The following is a 16,172-nucleotide window of genomic DNA, read 5'->3' as shown; positions in this document are numbered from 1 at the left end:
CCCTCGACCAAGGAAGTACTCGCGCCATCTCGGTTGGTGGCAAAGCTTCGGAGTGCCCCTTCTTACAGAAACCTGGCCGAGTTCCGCTCTTACGTTTTGCATCTCCATATCGAGGAGGTCGAAGTCGGACCGCGCTAGGATGAGAAGCGCCCTTTTTGGTTTATAAAATACGTTTTAAAAAGTACAAACCCAGCCTCGAGAAACGCACTTTCTTTTACATCACACTGAAGAAGCTTGCTGTGTAAACTGAAAAAGTTTTAGAAAAATGCTCATTGAAATGGAAAGTTTAAAAGAAGGTGTTAATTTCTATTTTTAAATTCAACAGCTGGGTTCCCTATCTATCATGCATACGATACACACGCGTTCCACAAAGGTTAAGAGTGAAATATTGTGTTTCTTTGCTTACCTACATAATTTATACGCTGCCCCCCTCACTCTAAAAAGTGATTCTGGGCAGCTTATTATGGGAACTTACATACCGATGGGAACATGTTTATTTCTCATAGAATAAATAGTTTTAATTTTAAAGCATTTTGTGAAAGGGCTCTTTGTATAGTAAAAATGTAAGGAATGCAAGTAATTACTATCAATAGGGAGAGTATTACTCTGACCAAAACTATAAATGATCTTGTAATCTAATTTATTTTTATTATTTGGACATTTTAGCAAGCTAGTTCTGCTCCTAGGTTATTTATCCTATGCTAAAATAATCTACACTTCAAAGCTTGGAATCTATATATATCTATATATCTACATCTATATTTATATATCTATATCTATCTATCTAGGATAAGTAAGCTAGGAGTAGAACTAGATTTTGCTTTCATTTGTGGCATATATTTCAAAACTGAGATGAATGTTTGCTTACATATAAAAGGGATACAATGAAAGCTAGTAAACAGTTGGATCTTATGAAAGCCTCAGTTGGCCAAAACCATATTGGATGGTGTTGATCTATATTAATTGCATAAAAAATACAAGAAAAAACCCCAGATACATTGTATATATGTAAGATTAAGAGAAAGGAGATGTAATACATCAGAATGAAGGTAATGATGTAGAGTTAATGAACTTATACAGGGAAGTGAAGATGTACATTTAATTATGGATGAAAGACGAATAATATATGTTAGAATGAAAGAATTTATGTCATATGGATTTGTTGTGGTAGAGGCATCTGAAAATAGGAATTGTGAGTTATATAGTTACATATTGTTTACCAGTGAATGGTGATAATGAAAGAACTAGGAATAAATTTAGAAAAAAATGATGTCTGGAAAAAAGTTACTTTATAAGGTGTTATGAATGTATCGGTAGGAACAAGAAGAGTTAGAAAAAGTGATTGAATGAATATGGTTGCTGAAGTATTAGCTTTGAAAAAGGAGTTAGTAAAATTTCAAACATATGACAGAAGAATTACTCTAGAAAGATGGTAGATTAAATAGCTTACAATGGAAAATAGAAAAAAATTGGGAACAATACAAAGACAGAAATTCTGAATGGAAGAAATATCCACATTATTAATAGTGAATCTCAATAAAAATAGGCTTAGATGAAGAGAAAAGAAGGAAAATAAATGAGTGTTAAATTAGAATGACTCAAAGTATGAATTCTATGTGCAAAAGTATTAGAAGATTAATAATGTAATTATAGCAATTGCTTTTATCAAGCATGGCACATATCAAAAGACAAACAAGTAAAAATTCCATTTAGTACATTGGTTTACAGTTTAACAACTAACCAAGTAAAACAGTTCACAACAAAATAAACATAATAAATAAATCAAACTCTATTAAAAGCCACCAGACACAGGACTTTACAGAGAGGTAAAGGGAGGGACAAAGCTGATTCCAGAGTTCTAGGGTCAGGTCCCTAAAAGCTCCGAACTTGTGATTCTGACAAGAACAGAAAGAAGACCCAAAGGGAGGGGTAAGGATTAAATAGGGCTGTAGGGAGGAGTAATAAGGGAAGAAAGATAATAGGGGGATTGTGTTTAGAGTACAGTATTTCAGCACTTCAAGGTAGGAGCCAGTGAAAAGTCCTTCACACAAAGCATTGGAATTGTGTGGAAAGACTCTAGAACTGTCCAAACTATTACATTCCAAATGAGTGATGTAATTGCTGCAAATAAAACGATTAGTATAGGTTTAACATTAATTTAACAAGAGTATTTGTTTTGGATGGATTTTTGAATATAATTTGGTCCACTGCATTCAAAATCTGCTAGTCTGTTAAATCAAGGTATGTGTCATGCCCCTGGTGGAGACTGACTCTGAGGAAGAGGAGGAACAGCCAACAGGGAGTGGGAGTATGGCTCCAGAGGTGGTGGAGGAGGCTGGGGAAGGGCAGAGGCCGGCTGAACAGTTGGAGGAGGATCCAGGCCCATCCCCTATCCATCCTAGGTCACACAGGGAGGAGAGGATCAGGAAAAAGTGAGGTCTACTCAGGAGATTACCATGATCCTCCTCGTGGCTTGCAGCTGGGAGCTATATGTTCTGTCTCACCTGTAGCCACAAAGTGAGAGTCCAAATGTCCCAAAGAAATAAACACGAACAAATAATATCAGAAACCACAGAGTTAACTTTTCTCTGTAATCGTCGTTGGCAGCTTTCCCAGAAACTGTCTTCAAACCGAGATAACGAGCCGCAAGATAATTCAGAAACAGAAGGCTTCTTCCAAGCTGCTAAGTAACTAACGAAGTTTGATCCGGACAAGGATCGTTAGCTAACACGCCTCCTTATATTCCTTGAAGGGGCGTGTCAGTCTCTCTAATTAGTCTCTGACTTGACGTTTCCTTTCAAATTGTGCTTGACGTCTCAACCTGCATCTAGTCCTTGCATCCACCCAACATTCGTCATTTTGATCATCACTCAAGGACTCTGGTATGTTCTGTGGATCAGCTGCTGACACCTGAGGCATGATTGATGTGGAAGGTTCCGGAGAGGATGGTGATTCCGACACTCCCTCATCCTCCTGGCTCATGTCTGCATCTCTCATTAAAGCAGGCTCCAATTCCAATGCCAAACCTTCCTCATCACTCGAACCTGTGTCTTCTGATACATCAGACTCAAAGCTCACAGCAGGCTAAAACCTTCCAGTCACAACACTATGTATATAAGTTTGTCACTGCATAGTCAGAATTGCTGGAGTCAAAGTTTAGTGTGTACTTTGAAAGAGGTTTATCTTTGCTGGCGTTCTTCCCATGGACTCTACTCGGTTATCTTCCTAGAATGTATGATTAATTGTCTTGGCTTGCTTCGGAACTCTCGTCAATGCGGTTTGTTTTGGTTTTCTTTTTGCCTCATTATTTACTTTTGTGACTTTAAACTGTGCCTAATAAAACAGTGAAGTTAAGTTGAAGGCATTACCGGACTTCAATGTATGTTTTGGGTTTTGGGTTATTTTGAGAGACTACGGATCATCACAGTATGACTGTAAACTTAATGCAGTGATAATTTGTTGCTAAAACTGTGTGGCAAAACAAGAATAGCTCAAGAATAATTGGGTATTGAATGAATGTGGATTCAAAATAGAAATGATGGCGTAATGTAAAAGAAGTATATTGAGGTGGTTTGATTATCCTGAAAGAATGAATGAGCATCAAACAGAATATATGAAGGATAAGTAAACAATTTGAAAATAGAAGACTGAAAAAATCTTGGTTGGTTTTTTTGATATCTCCAAAATAGAAGAACAAATGTATGAATGAGTATGTGGACATGGTAGAAACAAAAAGGTTACAAGGGTTGAAAAATATTGTTGTTCATTTTCTAAGTCATGTCCATAGCACACCAGACACCACTCCCCAATCTTCCATGGAGTTTGCCCAAATGTATGTTCATGAATGTATGGCATTGATATAAAATATATTTAATTAGATTCCTTTTTTCTCCACCTTTATTTTTCTGTGCATCATGTTGCTTATAATAGGTGAAGAGATGCCTTGGATTTAACTGAAGGATATGGAAGAGGGATCCTGACTAATCATATAAATAACAGCTAGGCCTATCTCCTAGTAGTAAGGTGGCAAAGTGCCAAGATTCATCTGTGCTTATTCCACCAGTGGATGGCCATTCAGTGACCTCATTTAAGGGAGACAATGCCTTGGAGGGTTACTGTAAGGGATATGCCAAATTTATTTCAGATAAATTTGCCTAGATTCACTCCAAAGATGGATTCTAATCTTGAAGCAGGTCTTATGGAGGTAAGTGAGGCTTAGTCTGTCTTGGTTATATAGGAGGAGTTTGATTTTTTGGGATGTGATGAAGTGATTAGGGTTTTTGGCATCTATGTTCCTTCTGGTTCACTAAGGGTTTACAAGAGATGATATATAATGTTTTTTTTTTCTTGAGAAAAAGTCAACCTTTAAAGAAGTGGTGGTTCACTCACTTCTCAATTAACCATTTTGAGGGTCAACCATAATAAACAATTTTCATTTAGTCCCCAGCCTTACCTTACCTTATCTTGGATGAAGGAGACCTCCTTCTTTCAGTAAAATAGGATGTCTTTTGAAACGAAGGAAACCTAGAGACTAGAGTGGATTAAGTAGGAGTTCCTTCCAGGAAAATGGAATCTAGATCAGTAGCTATAGAGGAAGCTTTGCAAAATGTTTGCAAAGTTGATTGGCTGTTTTCAAAGATGGCTTAAGATCTCATCGCATCAAGGAGAGTTGGAGGTGATATTAGGGTGGGCTGCAAATGATGTCAAGGTAGGCTGCAAGTGTGCAACTCATCACATGCGTGTGTGTCTTGTATGCAGAAGCAGGCAGAGTTATTTCTCCACTTTGGTTTAGAGCAGTGTATCACAATGTACTTTTATTTTGTTACACTGCCCAGGGGCATTCAGCTTATGGAATATATCCGTGATGGCAAACCTATGGCGCACATGCCAGAGGTGGTATGCAGAGCCCTCTCCGTGGGCACATGTGCCTTCGCCAGCTGCTCTTCTGGTTTCTGGTGCGTGCATGCGTCCCACCCAGCTGGTCTTTGGTTTCCAGCATTCTGGTGCGCGCACGCATCCCAGTTTAGGCACTTGGCGCTGAAAGGTTTGCCATCTCTGGAATATATCTTTTTACCATTGTTATCTCATTTTTGTTTTCTTCTTTCCTTTCTTCTTTTTGGCAGATATATTAATACCTCAAGATGTTATTTAATGAAATCGCTCTATAAAGTTTACTTCCAGCTTGTCATCCAAACATTCTGTTAACTGTTCAATTTCCTAGACATCTAGGAAGAAAGAGGTATGGATTTATAAATTGATTGTGGTATTTTCAAAGTGGAACGCTCCTGTTATACTGAAGATATGACAACCCTTGTGATAGAAAGACATTTTTTTATTTATTATTTTTCAATTCCTGTCATTCTGATTATTCACTCTTTTAAAGACAGAAATGGTATGGCATTGTATGAAATGTACTGCATATTACACACACAGTCAACAGAAAAAAAATATTTCTCAGGTACACAGTTTATAATCCAGTTCAGGGCAAAGTAAGACTTGCAATAGTAAAGAGCTTAATCAAGTAAAAGTTAAGGTAATTTTAAGACTAATTATACGGCTCACTCCAAGTGCCCACCCTTAAATGCCATCTGATAGGACTGAGGAAGATCTTGCTTTTCTCGTAGCACTGGGTGAGGAGGGGAAACGGGCCTTGCATTTTAAGTTCTGTGATGGGACTCTGATGGCACTTGTTGGTATGAGAGAATTTTTAATCTGTTGTATTGTTTATCTGTTGTTAAACTGTTCTAGGTTTATTTTCTATATTATGAGTGCCCATACAAATCTTTTAAATAAATGAGGTAGCCCTTGGGTTATGACAGCAATTGATGCTGGAATTTCCATTGCTAAATAATGTGGTTGTAAGGTTCAATATTTTATGATCGCATCACTTAGTGACAGCTCTCCCAGAAGACCTGGTTACTATTGTACACAGTAACCCCCAAAACCATATGTGTCTTCATGTGAGAACCTGATGTGACTGTGATGTGGGAAGAAGTGACAATCCAGGCAAACAAGCCTATGGATGAGAGCTATGGAAGGGTTAATGGTATGGGGTATAGGTGGGGAGGAATTGTGGATGGGCGCTATGGATCCAGTGATGATCATGAGGCCACGGGGATGCAGCAATGGCTGCAACTTTGAAGACCAGTTCTAAGCCCTCCTCATTCAGTGCCAAAAGTATTAAAAAACTCAAACTGGATCTTCATTAGACTATCGGGCTATTAGTCCATCAGTGGCGGATTAAGGCTCACTGGTGCCGTAAGCACTGACAAATCTTGGTGCCCCTCTCCTTTGTACATACAAGATTTTTTTACAAATCTTCATTGTTTTTTCTTTCTTTCTCAACTTTGGGGTGCCCCCTTTGGGCCTGGTGCCCTAAGCACATGCTTTGTCTGATGGTTAATACACCACTGTAGGCCATCATCAGAGTTCAGAAACATTATTATTATCAGGAACAGAAAAAAACCCTCTCTTCTGGAGAGCTTTAAAAAGAGAATAAAGAAATTCCATTTTGCCTTTATTCCTTCCTTAGACATCATGGAGGAGACATAATGCTTCAACCAGGTAAAAATAGCCCTCATATCTGGAAAAGAATTGGAGAATAAATAAACATAGCAAATGAAGAAGAAGGTGTGGATTAGGATCCTTTGGTTGAGTTATTTTATGGATTTCTCTTATTTTGAGTATTCTGAATCTAATTTTACTGTATCCGTAGTAAGTGTGTGTGTGTGTGTGTGTAATAAGGGCCACCCTACATCCCTGCTGTGTATGTGCAAGGTTCTACTACATACTGTACTGTACCCTGAAAACTCCAAATATATGTCATAATCATGTATTTCTTAAGAAGTGATGATTCTAAGGGAAAATATAACCTGTTCTCTTCCAAGAATATTTTTCCTCTTCATATAATACTCTAAAAATTTAGTGTCAGATATGATGTAGTGGAGTCCAAATGTTGGCATGATGTAGTATCAGATAGACAGCAGAAAATGACATTTATTTTCAAAATTCAGTAAAAAAACTTGCAGAAGGTTTAGGGAGAAAGATTAATAAACAATGTAAAAAAATTTGTGGAAAATAATAGAGATATACTGCTTGACTCTGTTTAAAAATCTGATCTTTTATAGCATTCTGAAATAAATTTAGTTAGATTCCCTTCTGTGATTTCCTATTTAATATAGATAAAATCTGATTATCTAGCATCGAATTAAGAGGACATAGAGGCCTGGACTTTTTTTCCTATAGGGAATAGATGAGAAGACTCATAATTAATAAAAAAAAAACCAAAGCAGTGATTTGAAAATTAAATTTAGTACATCAGAGTCATAGAGACATCTATAAAAAATAAATGAAAACAGAGATATTGCTGCTTAATATTTGAATTTAATTAAAGATCAGGCAGAAATAGTGACTAATGTTTCTCATAATGACTTAATGACTGCTCACTTTCAGTATCATGAATAAGAGGCAGACCTTCCTACAGAGGTGTTGCTGGAGTGAAAAGAGTTATTCTTTGCTCCAGCACTTGAGCTCCAACATAACCTTTTAATTTTATGTTTTGACTGGGCCAGGAGGTTGAGCAACCTCAATTCATCATCAGTAGAGTGCAGGTTTGACTTAAGGTTCATCACCAGACTTTGTTAAATGGGTTTGCAGTGAGATAACTATTTCCTGAAGTGATAAATGATGCATATAGCCTATCTGCTATGACATCTTTTGATTGCAAACCTATTATATAGCCACTTACTACAAGCTAGGTTTATGAAGTAGATTGCAAGCTCTGCAGTACTCCCAAAGTCCTTTAAATGAATTATCTCGGCTATAACCCAGCACAACTTATTTCCAATCATTACTAGGCTGCTGAACAATTTTACATAATATTTTCAGCAGCAGTCAATTATGGCTCTCGCTCCTGGGTTACGTGACAAATTAGGCTGGATTATTATTAGTATTACAGTATTATTTTAAAAAAAACCTATGAAGAATCCTGGTTTTGTGACACTGCAGTAGACATTAATCATTGTTTCCAATCCTTGACATACAACCATTTGTTTAGTGACTGTTGAAGTTACAACAGCACTGAAAAAAGTAACTTACAACCGGTTTTAGGAGTTACAACCATTGCAGCATCCCCATGGATTTACAAGGATTCCAGTGTTCCTGGGTCATGTGATCACCATTTGTGACCTTGTCAACTGGCTTTGTCATGCCCTTGTTAGAGTTGGACTCTGAGGGAGAGGAGGAACAGCCAACGGGGAGTGGAGATGTGGCTCCGGAGGTTGTGGAGGAGGCTGGGGAAGGGCAGAGGCCGGCTGGGCAGTCAAAAGAAGAACCAGGCCCATCCCCTCTTCATCCTAGGACATGCAGGGAGGAACAGAGAAGGAAACAACTTTGCTTACGAGAGAGGAAGTGGCCATGATCCCCCTCATTGGTTGCAGCTGGGGAGAATAGTATATAAGAGAGACGGTTAAAACACAGCATTGCCAGAAGCAAAGTGTGTTTTATTTTGGGCTGAAGTTATCTTGTTTGGAGTCTTTCCAACAGACTGTGCCTTGTTATTTCCTTGAAGTTGGTAATTACTTATCCTAGTCCATTGTGGAATTTCCTTCATTGTAGTTTGTTTTGGTTTTTTATTTCATCTTTATCTGTTCATTAAGTTTGGACTATATTGCTTTCTTTTGAAGACTATTTTTGACTAAGTTTTATCTCCAACTGAGAATTATTGAACAGTGGGGCCAAGTTGGAGGCATTAAAGGCCTCCTTTATTTATTTACGTTTGGATTTTGTTACGTTTGTGTTACACTCCAGGTCATCACAGGCTTCCAACAAGCAAAATCAGTGGGGGAAGATAGATTCACTTCACTTAACCACTATGGTTGGTCGCTGAACAACCATGACAAAAAAGGTCATAAAATTAGGCGTGACACACTGAACAATTGCCTTGCTTAACAATGGAAATTCAGAAATTTCAATTGTGGCTATAAATTGAAGATTATCTGTAATCCCAATTCTTGTGATACTATTCAAAAAACAGAATCTTAGTCATGGCTAGAAACCCTCAGAGTTCTGTGATTGAGATAGAATCTATGGGATTGCGCTGATTCTAGAACAAATTTACTAGCAATAACAATCTTTTTCTTAGGTAATGCCAGCAATTCAATTTTTCTGTATAACACTTTGGTTTTTATAGATTTATTTTTTTCAGAGCTTTGATAAATTGTCAGTGTTCAGCATCTTTTCATTTGCATTCACTAAAAGTGCTCTGAAATGATGAGTGCTCCCACCTACACATTTTATATTTATATTTAAAATTGGGGAGCTTAATTTTCTGTCAGGTTTTTATTTGCATTTATTTATGGGGTTTTATACTTTATTCTCTCTATAAATTTAAATGTTTACAGTTTTTGAGAATTATGGACTCCTGATAATAATTAGGTTATAGGAGATGTTTAAATTGATTCTTATTCTTCATGAAAGCTATTAAAGCTGTGAACTATGACTCATTGTTTGCAGTCTGCATTGTCAACACTCTATGAAAAAATGTATAAAATGCATAACCTTAAGCCACTAAATTGCGTTTTCTTTTCTTATTTTGTATCAGGTAGATATGTTAATATCTACTATTCATTACTCTGTCTTGCTATAAATCTTAGCAAAATAATTCTTGGGGAAATATATGAAATATATACTATGGATGCGTCTGAAATCATAAATGACTCTAACATACAAGTTTATTGCTATTATTGATTAAGTTGTCAATCTGGAAATGAATTGTTCCATGCTGGGATACAGAACTGCTAGTATTGTTTCTATCACTGGTGTATGGAGAGGTGGCTTTTTACACTAACTAAGGCCACTATGAGGGATTGTGGCTCAGTGGTACATGATTTAACCAAGATTCAATCCCTTGTATCCCCACATAGGTGTAATAAAGCTCCAGCCTAAAACCCAGAGAGTTGTTTCTAATGGAGTGGATGGTTCAAAGTTCTGACTTATTATAAGACAGTTAATATATTTTTATGCAACATTAAGTAATGTTGAGTCTGCTGGGATTTCCTGAAGCAGTGTTTCTCAACCTCAGCAACTTTAAGATGTATGGACTTCAACTCCCAGAATTCCCCTGGCTGGGGAATTCTGGGAGTTGAAGTCCATACAGCTCAAAAGTTGCTGAAGTTGAGAAACACTGTCCTACAGGTTAGTATCGAGGTCACAAAATCTGCATCTCTATGGAATTCAGCTCCTTTGAGTCTTCCCAAATGAGAATTCAGCACCAATACTAGGCAGAACATTCATTAAGTAAAGATTGCTGGAAGCTTACCCAGGCAATTTCAAAAGCATACTACTTTGTTCCCAGCATATTAAAAGGAAAAAAAAATTAAAAAAGAGAAAACCTTGCATTTTTGAAAATATTCAGTCTTAGAAACATAGCAGGAGGCCATATTGCCTCATTTTATAGATTCTTTTCAATTATTCATTTAAAACATCCTCTATCTATTCTCCCAAGTTATATAAATTGTAATAATTTTAAATGCTGCCTCAGGGGGAATTGAATTGTATATGCTGTATGTATTATTTAGTTTTTATATAACACCCCTTTGAGTCATCAGAGCAACTCAGACTATTAGCTGAAAGGTATCTCTAGACTGCTGTAATATTCCACCAGTGGAGGAATATCCATCTCCTATTAATATAGTTTAAATTTCTGTTTAAGAAGTGTGATGATCTTTGAGGCATGACAAATGTCATTGCATTTTGCTTGACTCAGTTGTAAGAGGAGAACATAGAGGCTTTATAAAATTACATCAGCTGATTAAAAGCTGCCTGTTGGTGCTACTTCCATGAATAGTGGTCCCTTCGACTGTCAAATATGTTCAGAATAAGAGGAAGTTGGCTGTGTGACTACTGCTTCCTTGGGACCCCTTTGGTCTTAAGTTGTATTCTGATTTAAGATATCAGATCAAGCTTTATTTCAACTTTCTTTACCAAAGGGAGTTTTATAAAAACAAAACAACACTTCAAATTATAGACTCAACTATTAGTTTCGTTGGTATGTTAGTACACTTTATGGAAGCTAGCTTGAATATTTCTTCTTATTTGTGCGGTAACCTAGGAAGAAGTCTAGAAGCTTGTAGACTTTTGTTAAAATTATGAAGGTAGCATCAAGCTGTTGCAACATTACAAAAGCAGTGGAGCTTTCATCATTTAACTGCCTAAACCTATACATCATCAAATTGGAATACATAAATGATGGCAGCTAATAATATGGAGCAATCATGCTATAAATGTAAAATTAAAATGCCTCTTCCATTTTACTGAGTGCAATAACTAGGCCTACAACCTTTTAACAGCCCAAGTTAAGCAGAGAAATAGAACCAACATATTTAGTGTCAACCCTGAAGCTGGCCTCACCGAGGCCATTTTTTTAGGCTTCAGTGTTGCCAAACTGGGGCTCAGGGATAGGGATGGGGGAATAGAGCTAGCTGGGCTGTTGTAGCCAAAACAATAGTTTCTCCTATGAACCAAGGACATTCCAGAAGCTGGCTGGAGAGAGGAGGAGGAGGAGGAGAGAAGTAACCAGGCAACCATCAAGGACCTAGACTGGATAATGTGACTTATTGTTTGGGGGAAAGTGAAACTTTTCCTTTTTAATCAAACTGTGGGAACTCTCAGAGTTGGTTTTCAGCAATTTGTGTCAATATGATATCTCCAAATAACTGTTCTTTGGGGAATCTACCTGGCTCGGGTTCTGTTTGCTATGGGTGTATTACTTGGAACACTGACATTTAGTGTGGAAGGAAAGAGAAGATGACGACCAGCAGCAAGGTGGATGGATTCAATTTCAGTGGTGCACTGTTGGAAGACCTGAAGTAGTAAGTTAGGGAGAAATCAGGTATTCAAAACAAAACAACTGGGCTCTGCTAAAGACAGAAGTGGCCTAATATATTGTGAAACTGCCAGCAGTTGTAGGAGCCAGCCTGCCCTGAGTAGTTGTTGGGCAGGGGTACCCAGCCAGTGGGAGTGAATATTTTAGCAATTCTTCAATACAGTGCCTCCAGAAAATAAAAATAATAGAAGATGAAATTGTCTTCATTCAATGTCACAGCACTCTTCACATCCATAGATCCAGAACTAGTGAAAGAAACCATGGTAGGGGTACTACATAGCAAACCCAATCTAACCAAATACATTAAGATTGAAATACCCAGAATCATGGACCTCACCAGCTTTTGCTTCACTACCTGTTTTCAGGTAATAGGCAGATGGCAGATATATCACAAATCAGAGGAACACCATGAGGTCACCACTCTCAGGATTCTTAGTAGAGATTGTAACGTAACAGTTAGAAATTATAGTACTGACATAAATTATATTAAAGAAACCAAAATATCTTTACAACCCCCAAGGCATGTCACAGAATGTTTGGAAATTGATGTTTCCAAATGTTTGGAAAGCACCCAGAATGTTTGGAAATTGAAAGTTGAAAAATTTGACACACCCTAAGCAAAAAGTATGACTGGTATGTAGACAAGGCCTGTATATCAAAATAGAAAAGGAGCAACTAGAGAAGACACATATTCAAAGGAATAAAATTCACAGAGGAAAAAGAAAACATGCTATGCTTATTGGATATTCTCACCAGAAGAGATGATGGCAAATTAAAAATCTAATAATCAAATCTAATAATATTAACCAACTGCTCTGTTACTCAAATAACAACCCAACCTTGCATAAATGGGCTCTGTGAGAACATTATTCAGACAGGCACAAACATACTGTACAACCTGTAAATTGAAGATTACCTGTATAACCTTTGGCCCTCAGCTACTTCTTCCTGAAATCTTATTCATGTTGCACTTGAACAGTGATAAGTTGACAAAAATTAATTACAAGTTTCTCCAAGTTGTATCATTTTGTTTTGTTGGAAAAATGAATGCAAGATTCTTTGTGTTGCAATATCAGCCTCACATGGTAGTTTCTACGATCATTTGTTTTGTTACTAGTTCCCTTTCACTTTACCATCATTTTTATTGCTTGTTTTACTAAGCATTATAGAGTGAGATATATTCTAATCTAGTAGTATCGCTAGATATTAAAACTTCCTATTTACAACTGTAATCCCTTAATTTGGGGTAGAGTTGGGATGGTGGCATGGAGCTGAGCATTTACCGGTTGGATGCCCTTCCTGAAGCCACACAGAATTTGTAGGATTTTTTTTTCTTTGTGTTCTAGGACAGGGATCCCCAAACCCTAGTCCATGGATCAGCATTGGTCTGCAGCATGTCAGTAACTGGGCCTCACAAACAAGTGAAGCCCCATCTGTGTGGTGCAGGCAGCATGTGAAACCATTCCTCCTCCATGGACCTGGTCCCTGGTGCCCAAAATATTGGGGGCTACTGTCCTAGGAAACATCTGCTGCTACCTAGTATTGAACTCTCAACCTTCCAAGTGGGAGGTAAGAGTCCTCACTACTTAGGCCACTATGCCCCACTCTATCAGTAGATATTACTCTGGGGGAAAAAGTAGGGAAAGCATGCATTTTATGCCAGGAATTTCATGATTTTCTCCATTTTTCTTCTTTGACAATAAGGTCATGATTTTAGGGAAAAGCAACATGTAGTCTGCATGAGCACATATGAACTTTAAATTCCTTTCCCCCCACTTGAAATTACAATGCTATTCATTGGTGTATGGAATTGAATTATATGACAAACAAATGGAATATTGTATTGGGTTTAGTAACAAAACAACAATTCCGAGGGGCAGGGGAAAAAATTGGCGCAACAGTGCCTCAGAAATGTGAAGGTCTTTAGCATGAATTGTATTTAACTGGAAAATTACTGAAAATTTGGTATGCTTCCTATGTTGTGTAACCCTTCACATGCGACATAGAGAGGAAGCTGTCATTCTGATGTTTTGCTTTGTCTGATTAGTTATTTTTAAAGCTGTCAGTGAATAAGATTTTGCTTTTGTTTCCATCACCTCAGTTTGTTTTAGTGACATTTCCCTCCCCCCGCTTTTTAACTATCTGGTGTGGACAGAGGAAGACTTCTTCAGTAGCCTGTTTGCAGTTACTCCATGTAATGGAGTTTGCTAACCTGGAAAACTGGATGAGCTGCTGCTTGTGAAAAAGAATGATTGGAACTGATGGGAGGACAATTGAATGCTGATGATTGGGAGAGAGGAAAAAGGAGTTTCTGAACAGCAAGCTGAGTTGCTTTGCATACTGATGGGGACTGCAGTCTGCTTTCTGCTGTGGCTCATTACAAGAAAAAGCATCAGAAAGAGGCAAATGGCAAAACTTTAAGGAAGAGGAACTCTAAGGAAATGTATATGCTTATATACAAAAATGGCTAAAATATGACATCTTAAATTTGCAGTCAAGCCAGCCTAATCCAAAGGGGCCAGCTGTAGCCAAAGAATTGCAAAAATCAACCATTTATGTGAAGTAAATAAGTAAATGAAATTGCTGGGCAGATGCACGGTTAAAAGTGATATTGTTTTATTAATTTCATTACATTACAATAAAAATATATATAATATTTTAAATTTCTCTTGATATATGCTACCCTTCAAAAAGACCTCGACTATGTATCAGAATGGTCAAACAAATGGCAACTTCAAATCTCAACAAATAAATGCTCTGTCTTACATATTGGCAAAAAAATAATAATCAGAAAATAAAATACAGGCTGAATAGTCAAGACCAAACTCTGTCAAGGATCTTGGAGTACTCATCTCTAATGATCTGAGTGCTAGAGCCCACTGTAACTACATAGCCAAAAAGGCATTAAGAGTTGTTAGCTTTTTCTCTGGTAATATTACACTACTAACTAGAGCATACAAAATATTTGCTAGACCAATACTCGAATACAGCTCATCAGTCTGGAACCCACATCATATCTGATATTAACACAGTTGAGAAAGTTTGGAAATATTTCACAAGAAGAGTTCTCCACTCCTCTACTCGTTGCAGAATACTTTATGCCACCAGACTTGAAATTCTCGATCTAGAAAACCTAGAACTACGCCACCTTTGGTCCGATCTAAGTATAGTATATAAAATCATACATTGCAATGTCCTACCTGTCAATGAATACTTCAGTTTCAACCATAACAATACAAGAGCAAACAATAGATACAAACTCAAGGTTAATCGCACCAAACTTGATTGCAGGAAATATGACTACAGCAACAGAGTGGTCAATGTCTGGAATACTCTACCTGACTCTGTGGTTTCTTCCCCAAACCCCAAAAACTTTAACCTTAGACTGTCTACTATTGACCTCACCCCTTTCCTAAGAGGTCTGTAGGGGGCGTGCATAAGCGCACCAACGTGCCTACCATCCCTGTCCTATTGTTTCTTTTATTTTTCTTATATGTATCCATGTATTCATAACTATGTTTTTACTTATACCTATTATCTTGTAAGCAATTGACAAACCAAATAAAATAAAATAAATAAAAATAACATAATTATTGATGGTGCTAGATCTCCACCCCCCCCCCCCGATAAAAGCCCCAATTAATATAAAAAACAGATTTGAAGGTATTGAAAATTTGGGAGTAGGGAAGATAAGATCAGCGATATCATTGCCTTAGATCAGTTCTGAAAATCTTAACCTTCTCTCCACTGAGCTCCTTGCAGATGAGCAGTGAAAAGAATGGGTGGGATTTCCTAGGAAAAAAAAATACTCAGCAAGACCCAGGATCTGCAGACGATGGGTTACCCATTGTTCAGTGGTGCAGGCATAGTTCAACTTGTATCTACGTTTGCAATAAAAGCTTAAGCTAGAGGAAATAACAAGAGAAGGGGCATTTCTTCACATTCTGAACACTGAAAAAAGGGATTTTCTTGCAAAAATCATTTATATTCTTGAGAGCAGATTAATTATATTCCTTATAAACTTTGTGAGGTAGGAGTTGGAGGAGACTCATTTTATATTGGTGGAAAGGTATACAAGAATTGCTTGAATAGAAAAGTCAAATACCAGTTGGATGAATGTTTTGAAGGAATGAATAAACATCTATAACTTTTAACTGCCAGAATTCTTTGAATTGATTCCTACTTAACCAAACATTTATTAAACTTTTTAAAAACTGGAGGTTTTTAAGAGGGTTTGGGCAACCATTTCAAACCCCTATAACTTTTGAGAAGGGGGTTAGATTAGGAG

The 16,172-nt window shown here is 37.3% G+C and overlaps 1 long non-coding RNA gene across 1 annotated transcript; it reads left to right on the top strand.

The window, feature by feature from the left end:
* Positions 1-17: 17 nt before the first annotated feature.
* Positions 18-10,041, top strand: LOC148131181 (uncharacterized). Its single transcript, XR_015748537.1, has 3 exons — positions 18-296; positions 5,124-5,239; positions 9,924-10,041. It is a non-coding gene; the product is annotated as an uncharacterized LOC148131181 (long non-coding RNA).
* The last annotated feature ends 6,131 nt before the right edge of the window (positions 10,042-16,172 follow it).

Source organism: Notechis scutatus, chromosome 3 (assembly GCF_049901735.1).
Source record: "Notechis scutatus isolate UNSWTSFEM ecotype Mainland chromosome 3, rNotScu1.2, whole genome shotgun sequence".
In the NCBI taxonomy this organism is placed as follows: Eukaryota; Metazoa; Chordata; class Lepidosauria; order Squamata; family Elapidae; genus Notechis; species Notechis scutatus.
Note: the sequence above shows the minus strand (reverse complement) of the source record. Positions and strands in the feature narration are given on the sequence as shown.